The sequence below is a fragment of the Enoplosus armatus genome, chromosome 5 (assembly GCF_043641665.1).
Source record: "Enoplosus armatus isolate fEnoArm2 chromosome 5, fEnoArm2.hap1, whole genome shotgun sequence".
NCBI lineage: Eukaryota > Metazoa > Chordata > Actinopteri > Centrarchiformes > Enoplosidae > Enoplosus > Enoplosus armatus.
This window is the reverse complement of record NC_092184.1, coordinates 6,695,581-6,708,988: the sequence shown is the minus strand read 5'-3', so window position 1 is coordinate 6,708,988 and position 13,408 is coordinate 6,695,581.

Genomic DNA, 13,408 nt, shown 5'->3' with positions numbered 1-13,408 from the left:
CAGAGAAAATTCTGCATGACTTGTATTGCATGATGGTCAATATGAGGCTCATTACCAGCGCTGTGTGGAGGACAGAGATTGTGTTTACAGACGAGAACAACAAGCTAGTGTAAGCAATTCTGCTTGTGATATATTAGTTGGAGCTTAACAGCCTATTTTACAAAAAGGTAATTTGGACTTGCATAACATAAGCACAGTTGGAAAGAGTCCATGATAAGAAAGGGTCTGCAGACTGAGGTGAAAAAGCATGTCGTTTAAATTGAAAATGTATTTGTCTTGGGGAGTTATTTTTAATCCATTAAAAACAGGATGGTCACAACACAGCTGCTGCCAAAAATATTCAACATCATTAGCAACAGCTATTGTGGCTTGTTGTACTTTTTTGTTTTTTTTAAAACGTCAAACAAACAAAACGCAGAGGAATGTAACCCCTCTGTTGACAAGAGTCTACAGCCATGCTAGCAGCTCTGTGAGGCTGTACTTAGGCACAGCTAAGGGCAAACATCGGTATGCTAATATGCTCAAGCAGGTAATATTTACCATCACCATCTTTGTTTAGCCTGTAAGCATGCTAACATTTGCTATTTAACACTAAACACAAAGCACAGCTGAGGCTGGTGGGAATTTCATTAGTTTGCAGGTTTTTGGTCATAAACCGAAATATTAGGCGAACTGAAATCTTAACCTGCTGATGGCGCTAGATGAAAACTACCAAATTTCCTCCATCCAATAATTGTCTGAACATTTCACTTAAAACCACCTCACGGTTAAACTAGAGGAAAAGTCAGAGGAGTCATTTATAGGATACATCGTGGCAATCCGCCCAATAGTTTCTGAGATATTTCAGTCTGGACCAAAGTGACGGGCCAACCGACGGTGCAAGCTTGTCTGAAAATGACTGAATGGCTAAAGACAGGCCTTTTGATTCCCCAAATAATCATACGCATTTGTAATTCAGCTGAACAAGTCTTCAAAACGCCGTCCTCAGTGGGAGTCCACACCTCTGCTGCTCGCCTTGATCTGGACGTTGTGTGAGACCCGAAGGTTTGCGCAGCTCTTTGTACACAGATCTCATCATCGTGCTCATTTGGGGTCGGTTAGGCAAACTCCAGGCAGAGACAGTTGTTTATACTGAATAATAATTGAGATGTTATGTTGCGCTTGTTATCTGCTGTACTAGCTAAGGGGAGATGGCAGGGATAATCCATTTTCTGGCAGATTTGTGAGAACATTACAACAAATGGACAAGCTTGAAGTAATTCTTTAAGCTTAAGACATCAGTTTACAGCTCTGCATAACACACCATGAAGAACCACATTGCAATGTCACAAAATCTCTTTTCCTCTTTTGTCAAGCCAACATAGCACCCTCACTTGAACTGGCAAACAGTGCACAAGTCCTCTTGAGTTAACACTGCTCAACATGCTGCAAGGACTTCAGTGAAAGTACAGATCCCTCAGGTACTCTGCATGATCCCAGATTGGGCTAACGATGGGACGTAGGAGTAAGACGGGAGGAGGAAGGAGGGGGGAGGTGCGTTGCGGGTTGGGGGGGGCTGATATCAACCCACAGATCAAGCAACTTAAACGAGTTCTGAACCAGAGCACTTGTCAATCATAATTGATCTTGAGTAGCGGGGGTGGTGGGAGGCGAGGATGAAGACACGCAGAGAGCGAGACAGAAGAGAGGGAGAGAGCGAGCATCTTCCCTGGAGGCTACAAGCACCTTTTAAGAAGCCAAGGCCCCGAGGACTCCTACGCCCTTTCCCTGCTTCAAGATCAAACCAATTTCTCCTCCATCTCTCTCGCCTCTCCTCATCTTCCTTATCAAAATTCCTCTTCATTATAATCAGTGAAAAAGAACCTCTTAACAGCGGGAAATAAGAGTCACGCATTAAGAAGCATATGGACAAACTTCTACTCAGAATTCATTCGGAAGTCACAGGGGGGAGAATAAATACGGTGGAAAATAAAGAATAGACACTGGCAGGCATTGATTCACTTTTATCTGCGCATTGAAATTCCCCCTATTTTCCAACCAGAGAATGTCTTGTACAAATGCATTAGCAGCTGCTTTTGTTAAGCTGTAGTCTGGTGGAAAAGGCTTATTATCATAGATCTTACACTGTAATTATCTTTAAGAGAATCTCTCCGTCAATGACTTTTTATTCCCTGGTGTATTTTTTTTTTTTTTTTTTTGCTCTATTAGGTCTTTCCAATGTACTCCACCAATATGGAGCAATTTGAGGGAAATTGTAATACTGTTAAATTGCATGTCCTCTACAGTAGGGACACCATGAAGCAAACATGAGGAGAGGAATAATGAGATGAAACGAGTCTTACAGAAATGACTTCCTTTTAAAGTGCATTAATTCACCGCTACATCCCATAGGGGAAGAATATGTGTGTTTGTGATTGTGTATTTTCACTACATGGCCAAATGTATGCGGACAGGCTCTTGTGTACTTTTGGGTTTGGGCTGTTTAGGAGCATGCTTCAGGAAAGGCATAGTCTGACATTTTGGGAAATATGCTTATTCACTTTCTTGCCAAGAGCTAGATGAGAAGATTGATACCACTCCCGTTATAGGTGAGGCTCCAGCCAGTTTGCTTAGCATAAAAACTGGAAATCTCTGTGACGATAAGACCCCAGTCACTGCTCCCGGCACACAACTCCTCGTAAAACTACAACTTTGTACACTTCGTTTTTTTTGCTTTAAGCAAGCGAGATATCGTGTTAATTAGTGAGCTTTAGATGTGCTGGTCATTTGGACAGTCTGACTAGATGTCCTTTCTGTTATTTAGCCTACCCTCATACCCGAAATAATACAAACACAGTAGTAGCAGTAGTAGTAGTAGTAGTAGTAGTAGTAGTATACAATCCAACAGCAACAAAAACTACATGCTCCAAAATGAATTAAAGACCTCTCTTCTTCCTCTAAAACAGTTTCAACAAAAACAGAACATTATAACCTTCATGAAGGGAGTATTTATTGTGGGACTGTTGCATTAGACTGAATTAGTTGTGTCAGTGTACCTAATAAACTGGTAGCCAAAAATGTCTGTTCTTGGCTAAACTAGTGAATTAAATAGCCGAAACATTGAGACTTCATCACTTTGAGGCAAAAATCCAATATCAACACAAAATAGTCCTGCTCATTCATTGGCACATTGCCTGCAATGGCCTTTTAAAGCAAGAGATATTTAAGGGACAGCCACCTACCATCAACTTGAAGTTTGTTTTGCCATTCTGAATATGTCATACAGGTTTGTTGTCTAGACAGACAGCTTGCCTCTTCCTTTCATGTAATTACAGACAGCAGGTTTCTGGGCAGGTATGATGTGAATCATAGTGTGCCACTTTAACGATACAGCCTTCATTGGACGTGATGCTGCTGTTGAGTCCTGTTCACTTTCATTTGTTTTAATTTCTTTTCAGGTCTTTTAAACAACTGCTGCGCGTCAAAACTGCATCCTGGATACGCTGATTCAACATTTGCAATTCAAAAGCACATTGAACCAAAATATCAGAGCCAAAGAAATGTGAGAAGAGTCTTTTCTTTAATTTTTATTTCCTGCAAGATCCATTCACTGTTGTATTCAGCAGGTTGTTTTGCTATTAATCAGGACGAGAGATAAACTCAAGGCAAATGCGGGTGAAGTCTTGCATTGGCTGAAATTTATTTACCTCACAGTCACTTTGGCAGATATCCAGGGCTGGTTTGGAGGTTATTTTTAATCCAAAAGGTCAAGCATTGCTCGTGAATTTGGGAATCTGGAAGCTGTTGTGGCCTGTGAGCAAAAAATGTTAATTTCGTGCCTGATGTGAATGTTCATATAATTGTGCAGATGAGTCATGGATGGTTCAAGTTGAGTTACTTTGAGGAAAGTGCAACAGGAAATAAGACTAAGCAGTAAAGAGACCTGCTGGTCCGTTGCCAGAGACCCACACAGTGAAGTCCATTTCATTTTTTGCGCTCTCAGCTGCCCCTCACATTCCCCCAAATGAAATGACCACTGGCAGGGATCACCGAGGACATCTTTTGTGAAAGAGTAATACTGTAGCAGCATAAACAGAGTCAGTGTCAGCCCCTCCCCAGTCTCTCCTCCTGGTTAATTTCCTTGGAGCCTGCAGGGCCAGCCGGTAGGGGGATTTGACAGAGGACTTCTGACAATCCTGAGGAGAGCTGACACCGAGAGCGCCAGTCTCTCCTTCGCTTGCGGCCAGATTGGAAGATGCTCAGCATGCAGAGAGCAGATGAGACAAACCAGAGGAGCCAGGAGGACTGTTTGTGCAGAGCTGGCTAAGCCTGAAATGTCTGAGACGGACACTGTGAGCACACACTGCCACACAGAGGCTGTAAGTCATACCTCAGCCACAGCCCGCAACTAAACCGGGGGTCACTACAATTTTTACTCCATTTCTATGTCCCGCAGAAATTATATCCCTAATAATTGAATAGCTGGTTGGATCATATGCAAGCAGAGACACCACATAAACGAGATGAATAGTGATTTTTTTTTTTTTTGGAAACAGTTTAGTAAAATGCAGCTCTGCAGAAATGTCTGTGTCACCTTCATCTGATATCAAAGGTGATATGAGTGTGTAACATAGCTTTTAATGGATCCCCATTTGAAATGCGGCATCAATTGGCAGCCTGCAGCTCACATATTTCAGGAGTATCTTTGTGACCTTTCACAGCAGAATTTACATTTAAATCTCAATAATAAGCAAGTTCAGACATTCAAAGTGAAATTCTGAGGCCAAATGCATGTCCCATTCTTTTCTTCACTCTATCCACAATTCTAAATATAAATGGGATGCAGGAATATGTATGCAGCCATTTGGCCTTATCAGTGTCAAATCACAGCAGAGTATTCCTGAGTGGGAATACAAGTCAGTGTTTGGTACAGACAAATGTATAGTACAGGGAGAAGAACAGAGACAGGCGAGCTCGAACAACAGCATCAGGAGATGCTGAGGGTCTGCGAGCAGAAAGAGGAAAACATGTCACTCAAGTTGTTTGAATCTGATGAATTTTGAGAGCTGTGTTGAAGCTTGGCAGATCACAATCTACAAGTAATATATAAAGTGCTGTTTTGATTCCCGCAAAGAAAAGCGTCAAGAAAAATCTTGACAATCATTGGACGGAATATCTTTCAGTCACAAAGTTGCATTCTGTATTCAGCCTACGCCACCAAAAATGCATCAGACGATGGATAAAGACCTTGATTTGCCAGACAGTCATGAAGCTCCAGTCGTTACAATCATTGCCCAAGCCAAGGACAACTTTACTATAAACCTGCCCAGTATCTTTCAGCACTCAGGAGCCATACACTGCATTTGGAAGGAGATGGAAGGCTGAATGAGCTTTCCATCGCCACAGTAAATAAACAGCACAACACTGTGTCAACGTTGTGTGTCAACTTTTGCTGCAGTGGTTAAAAACATAGTAATTAGTAGAAGTTAATGGACCAAACTAGTAATTTAGCATGTTTTAGCCCATTTACTACAGATAACATACTATATATTAGTGCTAACCATTTTGCAAACCATGCTGTAGTGTTTCAGATTTTCTAATGGGTTTACTGCCTTTGAGGCTGCCCCTAGCTTCTATTCATTTCCACATGGCTTGAAAATCAATTTGCCGACTCTTAAAATTAGCTTGAGCTGTATAATCCATCACAGTCTGCATTCGTGTTTCACATTATCATGAGATAACGCAGGGAAGACTTCAAATCTGATTGCACTTAAAGCAACATTATGTAAGTATTTTACCTAAAAATAACAGCTTAAATGTCATTTAGATGGTACACTGATTTGTAATAGGGAGAATGGTGCCTCTTTCATTCCCACCGCAAGTTCCTGTTCCTGCACTATTTAACAGGTGCGATCTCCGAGCCGGCCTTCCTGCAGTTGGACTAGTGAGTAGTATTATTTGGCTTGCTATTTCTTGTGTTGTTGCACTTGCTTGATGTTTGGCTGTGTTAGCAACTCCCCGGTTTTTGATCATATACCAGATCAGCCCCCCAAATCCAAGTCCTTCAGCTTGTCAACAAATGAGGGTGAATTGCACTGTAATATAATAATCATTAGTTGCAGCCCCAGATACAGTGAATTTATAGGATTAATTAACTGTGTTCGGTATATGGTACAAAAAAAAACGTTTTGGGATCTGAAATAATGTCATGTCACAGACCCCCCAAATTAACACATATTCGACCACAGATTCTTGTTCGATTTTGTCCAGGATGTCGTGTAGCTGTTTAAGACTGTTGTTGATTAACTGAATTAACTTGTAATTATGGCGTAATAATAGTGGTGAGAATGAAACATCATTAGAATAGTCCTTCCAATACATTGCTTTAATTGTGATTATTTCTAGTGAAATGAATTTCATTCGAGTTAAACTACTCCTAATTTTATTCAGGAACCTCGTGGATTCCCCTCCAGGATCCCTCCTGGGGGTCCCTTGGTCCCATTTTGGGAACCACTGCTCTACCTGTGCAGCAACACTTTCACATCATTTCCCCCCTCCTCTCAGGTAATCTGTGAGACTCCATCATTCATATCCTAACCTGATTAAGAGCTGAGGTTGTTTCACATTCAAATAGCAGTTAATGTTGGTAACAGCCCCCATGGGGTCGTGAAGATGTTGCTCCCTCTCTCTGTTCTGATTCTGTATATTCACACCTGGCTGCCAAGGTGAGGGAGCTGGAAAGATAGCCAAATAATGATGTGTGGGAGTGAGAATGTGTCCAGGGCAGCCCTGGCCGCTGTTCCTTCGACTAATGGCGGCCATGTCCAGCCTCTGATTAATTAAACATCCCTTGGGGTCAGGGAGTCATGGAAGGCGATGTAATTTATCATCTGGCTCATGCGTAATGGAGTGTGGCCTACTGCAGTGTTTCTCATTAAGAGTGATAAACTCAGCCTTTGCATCCAAGGCCTCTCCACAACTCAGTGAGGCCCGGAAAGGCACGGCACAGGGACATGCCTTCTCAAAGAACTGCTGCTATTTGCTCCAGGAAACCAAACGAGTGTAACTGTAATCCCCAAGCTTTAACCTTGAAAGGAATGGAACAAGACTAGCTTTCTCCAACTTCAAGGACAATATAGTCTGAATGTTTTGCCTCCAGTGGCCATCTTCAAAGGGATAATATAATGTAAGCACTAAATTTGAAGCAACTTAATCACCATTACAAACCATATGAGACGGTTCCCTTTGCTATACTGATGCGATTTGGCTTCATTGGAGCATTCCGCCCAAATTTGGACTCGTCACTTCCAGATTTATAATCTGTCATTTACCCATGGCCTCATGCAACATACATGCATACCCATAGCCAAATAAGAAATATGATTGCTTCCCTCTTGGTTTTCTGGTGCTAAATGACTTAAACATCTGCAATAAACTGAAATAACTTATACACTAACATATTTTATTTTACATACATATCTTTTAGGTTGATATGATGTTGGTGTGCAGTTGCCTATATACACATCCAGCAGAGACAGAGCAACATCAGCATTCATTCGGAGTGTGGGCAAATCCAGTATTCACCAACTCCTTGGGGAAGTATCTGGATTTTTTGCTGCTAAATGCTCTGCTAGCCGCTAACTCTGTCTGTCTGCTGTTTGGTGCTGAGCAGGTAGTGCACAGTGGGTTTTTAGGGCTTTTTAGGACTTTTTCACTGGAAACAGCTGCCTGCTGCAGCCAAAAACAATACTGTGAGAGTGAACCAAAACAGTTAGCTGAAAGATACTACAAAGCTCCGTAGAGCTGAGGGAAGCTGCAGAGTCGTCATCATTATGAGCGTTTCACATTACACAGTCATTTGATTCATTGTTAAAAACATTGATTATAGCCGCTTTAAACTTGCTAAACTCGAATCCAAAAGATGTCAGTAATGCAACTAAAGGGATTTGCCAATGGCCAAAAATGCAAAAAGGGGATTAAGAAACAGCAGAAGGACTAGTTTAACATTTCTGAATAACATGTACTAAAACAGATTAACTAGCCAGCTAACAGCTCACATAAACACGTACTGTACAGGCATGTCATTTAAGTATCAATTGCATATGCGGCCTGGTAACACAAATGCACCTTTTCAGCATCTGGCTAACACAACTGAACAGCAATCAATAACCAAATGCACCCAAGAGGCAACAGAGAGCTATCCAGTCCTCCCAACACATATATCAATGCACTGACTACCAGCCCTTGTTTATAGCTAATAAATGTTACTAATTGGCATTCAGACTAATACAACCCGCCTTTGTGCCAGTTTCACTTCTCACTTAAAAGTCATCTTCCATTAGGTGCTTACATTATTGCGTCTACACCCTGTATTTAGGTGTTTCAGATAATTGTCTCTCTCTCCATGGCTCTTGTGCTGGCTAAGCAGCTATAAGCAAGTCCGTAACAGCAGTTAGTCATCTTCCTATGAGACAGAGATTTTCAGCCCCCAAGAAGCTGTCTAACTTGTTTAGTGACACCAGACTCTGAAAATCTGTCAGTGGACTAAAATAGAGCTCAGTGACAGTCACATTTTAACAATTTCTTTTCTTTCTTTTTTTTGTACTTTGCAAAACTTAGCTCATCTATTCTAACATAATGGAAATGTAACTTGATACTTCAGAAGAGACAAAGAAACGAACTGGGACCAACATGACGCAACTATTACAGGGAAAAAGACTATGAAATCTTTTCCATCTTAGTGTAATGATGTGAGAAAATCTCACCCTGGATGGGCGGTTTTCCCAGATTGTTGTTATTGCTTCATCTATAATATGGATTATTTAAAATATTTATTAGATTGACAATTTTGCTTTTATAATTAATCACGCACCAGTTGGACTGCAAAATGTCAGCAATGGCAAAAATGTAACTAGGTTTGATTTTCTCCTCTTTCATGTCTACTGAAATCTAACTATCAGCTCCCTTTTATGAAAGCGGAATACTTTTTGTAGTTTTGTTAGGGTCAAAAGCTAGAAAAGTTTTGCTTTTTACCATCCATTTGAACAGCAGCAAAACACCGAGTCCCTGACACTGTAAATTAGTACAGTCGGATCAGATCTTCCCTTTTGCCCTCGTTGGTAAATGCAGCAATGTGACCTGAGGAGCATGCCGCTGCTCATTGCCTGCCATTTCCCGGCTTCTCCTGCTGAGCTGCGTAGGCGTGACTCAACACAACTTCCCCCTGCTAGGCAGAGAACTGCCATGAGGCCCCGCAGCTACACCCCTGCTGGAATATCAGAGCATCTGTCCCCCCTGCGGCTTGCCTTTCAAACAGTGCAAGGCCATCTTCTCCCAGCACCAACATTTTTCAAAGGCAGAGCCGACGCTTGGGGAATATATTATCATCGCATCCCGAGCCCATCTGGGCGCGCAACACCTGGGAGGGCGTTTTCACTTATTCTCAAGCCCACACCAGGAGAGAAACTCTTGCCCTGCAACACTAATACATAATCCCTCTGTCATCATGAGTTATTAATCATTAAAATCTTGCACCTCCTTTTCACTGTCTTTCAGAGGTGTTGACCAAAGGTGTCATCTGATAAGAAAATGGCCTTTTCTTTTTTTTTTTTTGCTTTTATCTGAGTTCTGATATCAGATATTAAAGTGGATGAAAGGAACCGAGAGCTATTTCCTTGTGGGCAATGCAAAAATCACAAAGGTACAGCAATGAATAACATGCTGGGTTATAATATGTCAAAGGACCCAACAAATTTACATTTGGAATAGATGACAATCAAAGGCAATAAAAGCTGTGAAGCTCCAATATTTCCTTAAAATGAAATCCCCCCTTTCTTTCCTCCTGAAGGGTGTTTTGGCAGGGTTTGATGATTACATGGTTCAAAGCTTTGACAAAAGAGGAAATTGGTTTCTTCATTATTCTATTCCACTGGGACACAACAGGTCTCCGGTGAACAAAGATGGTCTTGACCTGACCTTCGTAAATATTCAGATGTTGTGCATTGCTGAAGAGTGACAGAAATCACCTCAGCACATCTTTTGTTGTCTTTCTGGAGACTAAGAGGATAAATTAGCTTCCTCTTCAAATACAGATTTTTCCAAGGTGTGCGCGTTAGTTACAGGGCAATCTAGGAACCCATCGGCTATCATCTGATGACAATTTGAATGCAGATCAATTCAAAAAGGCTAATAAAAAACTAATCTCTAGGGTTCCAAGATTGATAAAAAGCTAAATCTCCATCAGACGATAGCCGATGGGTTCCGAGATTGCAAATGCGTTCTGCCTCTTTTGCTCTCCACACGGACTGTTTACCTGCATGCACCTGCTTCAAAGCCTGCTCAAACGTGATTGGTCAATACTACTCAGACTACCAACAGAAACCAGAATGCTACCGATACCAATATCTTGTCCCTTGCCGACTGCATTCATATGCAGATATCTGTTCATAGAGATTAGTCACAGGGGGAAGTGGCCTCTACTTGAACACAGAAACCCCAAATTGTTCATAAACAGGTTCACAAGAACCAGAATACTAATTGTGAATTTATTACCGCGACTGGAATAGAAATCATGTGTCCTTTCATGCACATTGATTTATTTCTCTCCCTGTACTAAAGGCTAGGGACAGAGAATTGTGCTCTATGTGCAGGTACGCTGTAAGCAGACATGTTGGAATACTAAATCAGATGGCAGGAAATCACACTTAGTGAATCAGGCTGACCACTTTTCTTACACATGCTTCTTCATGTTTATGCATATATATTCAGTGCAATAATTCTATTCCTGAGGTCTCTTGGTGTTTCCATTATTCACTCTCAACCAATGAGGTTTTGCCAAGTGTGTAGTCAACGCTTAAAATGTTCTTCTGCTGTTTCTAGGTTTCAGCTCCGGGCTGCAGCTACGTGACTCACCTCCTCCACCTTCTGCTGCATGTGCTGTTCAACATACTACTCAACACTAGAAGGAGTGTCGACTCGTCGGACACCACAGGGTTCTCCGTGTGTTCCCATAACCCACTCACCCAATAGACTGTTAATATTGGAAGATTCTGCACATCCGTATCACATTTTTTAACATCTTTGATTGTTTACTGCTTGACTCTTTTAAAAAACAATTATTCCTACAACATGTATAGTTCAGGTACAGGTAAAGGAAAATGCTGGTTATTGCAACTTATTTTTGCAACTTTGGCTATTGTCTCTATTGATTGCAACATTTTACTCACCAATTTAATTGCTGTGATCTCAAAGGCAACATTGCCAACAGTGATGGCCACCATGTTTTTTTTTTTTAATGGAGTTGAACCTGGAGAGGAGTGGTTCTTCTTTTGTGGTACCACATCATCTGCATAAAGACTTCTTTAGTGTTGTATATTGGTATTCTGTGCTCCAATGATTATTCTTGCACTCAGCTGCAACAGTTAGATAAAAGAGGGATGGAAAAAGAGGACCTGTCTCATCTACCTGTGCAAAGTAAAGCGTAATGGTTCGCCCCTTCATTGTGGCGATTTGTGAGTTCTGTAGCAGCCTTAACCTGCTAGTCTAGTGTCAAATGTCTTTTCTGCATCAGAGTCAAATATCATTGTTTTGCAGACATTTTTTCTGTGCGACATGGTGTTTTATACAGCATAGCTTGAGAGTGTTGTTATATAAATCTCTTCCTTTAATGAATCCAGTTTGGCCGTGATGTGTCATAAATGGTGTAATGGTTTCAATTCTATTAGCAAGGTCTTCAAGCTGGGAGGGAGGCTGGCATCTTTGTCAGGTTTTAGTAGTGGTTTAATAATGGTAACCTTCAGGTCTAATGGGATTTTAGAATTGTGCATGTTTTTTTTTATTGTGGTGAAACAAAGTGAAATGGTTTGCCTAAAATGTCACCTGTGGTATATTTTGTAATTTTTGGATTTATTTATCAAAATATTTAAATATAATTTGCAAAATAACCACTATAAAATAGACATTTTTAAAAATACTGTATACCAGACATATGTACGTTATCACTCTTTGTACTGTATGTAGAGGGAACATGGGGCTGCTTTCAGTTTGAAAACAGAGAATCATACAGTGGATACACTCAAGCCATATGCTCAGTTTTTTCACCACCACCATCACTGTGTAGATCCCAGTGTGATGAGATCATTAATTCTCAATGGGGTCTAATCACTGAGGAGTATCTGCTTCTGCACTAATGTCAAAAGCACAATCACACAGCGCTGTATAATGATGCTCCCAACACTCTTCTTCCCCTTTTCTGTTTGAAATGTAAATTGTAATCTAAAATCTGTCACAAATATCACTTATCCAAACTCTGCAGGATCTGAATTTGAATGTTGAAGTTTAACAAAATAAACCAGAACAATGTTGATCATCACACATATTACTTAAAACTAGAGAGGAGAACTGTGAAGCGTCTGTGTCGGCTGATGTTGCCTTTTTTTAATGCAAGTGAGAAATGTCATTTTCCTCTTATTACTTCTGCATTTATCACTGGTAGACAGACGGGATGAATATTGACTATGCCTGGAATAAAAGCTTACAAAGCACAAAGGCTGGGCTATCCAGATATTGCTCCCTTGCAAATGCAGACTCATGAGCTCTGCTGAATCCTCCTCCCAATAATTTAATTTCCCTCCTTCTTTTCCTGCTCCTGCGTCCTCACTACTCCGACCCTCTTTCTCTCGTCGTTGTTCTTTCCCGGTGTTCTTTCCCTCAGGATCTCCCACCATATGCCGCTCTATCCTTCCAACCTTCAGCATCCCGCTTCTCTGCAATGGAATTAATATTTCACAGGCGGCTCCTCAGCCATTTTTCTTGCTGACGAATTGGAGGTGGAAAGAAAGTTTCCGACCAGCCACAGAACAATAAATATCAAAGTGTTTCCCTTGGAAGTTCTCCAATCCGGCGCTCCTTATGTACACTGTCAAACACGTGCTCTCATGCCATTTCTCTCTTTCCCCGTCTTACTCTCACTCCTTATCTATCCATCTATCCCTCCCATCTCATCTGCTGCACCATCTGTGCAGTTGTAATAAGCAGGACTCCTCGTGTGCTCTCTTTCACTCCCTTGCTTTCTCTTCCCTCCTGATTTTGGCTCATCCTTCTCTCCAGGCACGGCCTCCCCTGCATGGCTATTTGACTGACTTGTTTGCGTCCCACGACGGAGCTACAATGCAGTCAGGCTCGCTGTGTGCAAAAATGGCTCAGATGCTTTTGTCACACACTTCGTCCTGCCATTACGCAGCAAGCCCAGGCCAGTTAACACAACGCTGCTTTCATCTGTTTACGAAAGCATGCTGCAAGCATAAATGTGATAACCTTACACGGGCTCTCTCCGTGGCATGTACAAGATGCGTGATCACTCTCAATTACTCCAACAGCACAACGCCATCTCCCTCTCATAGTGAAGACTGCACAGCCCTAGATCTAACAA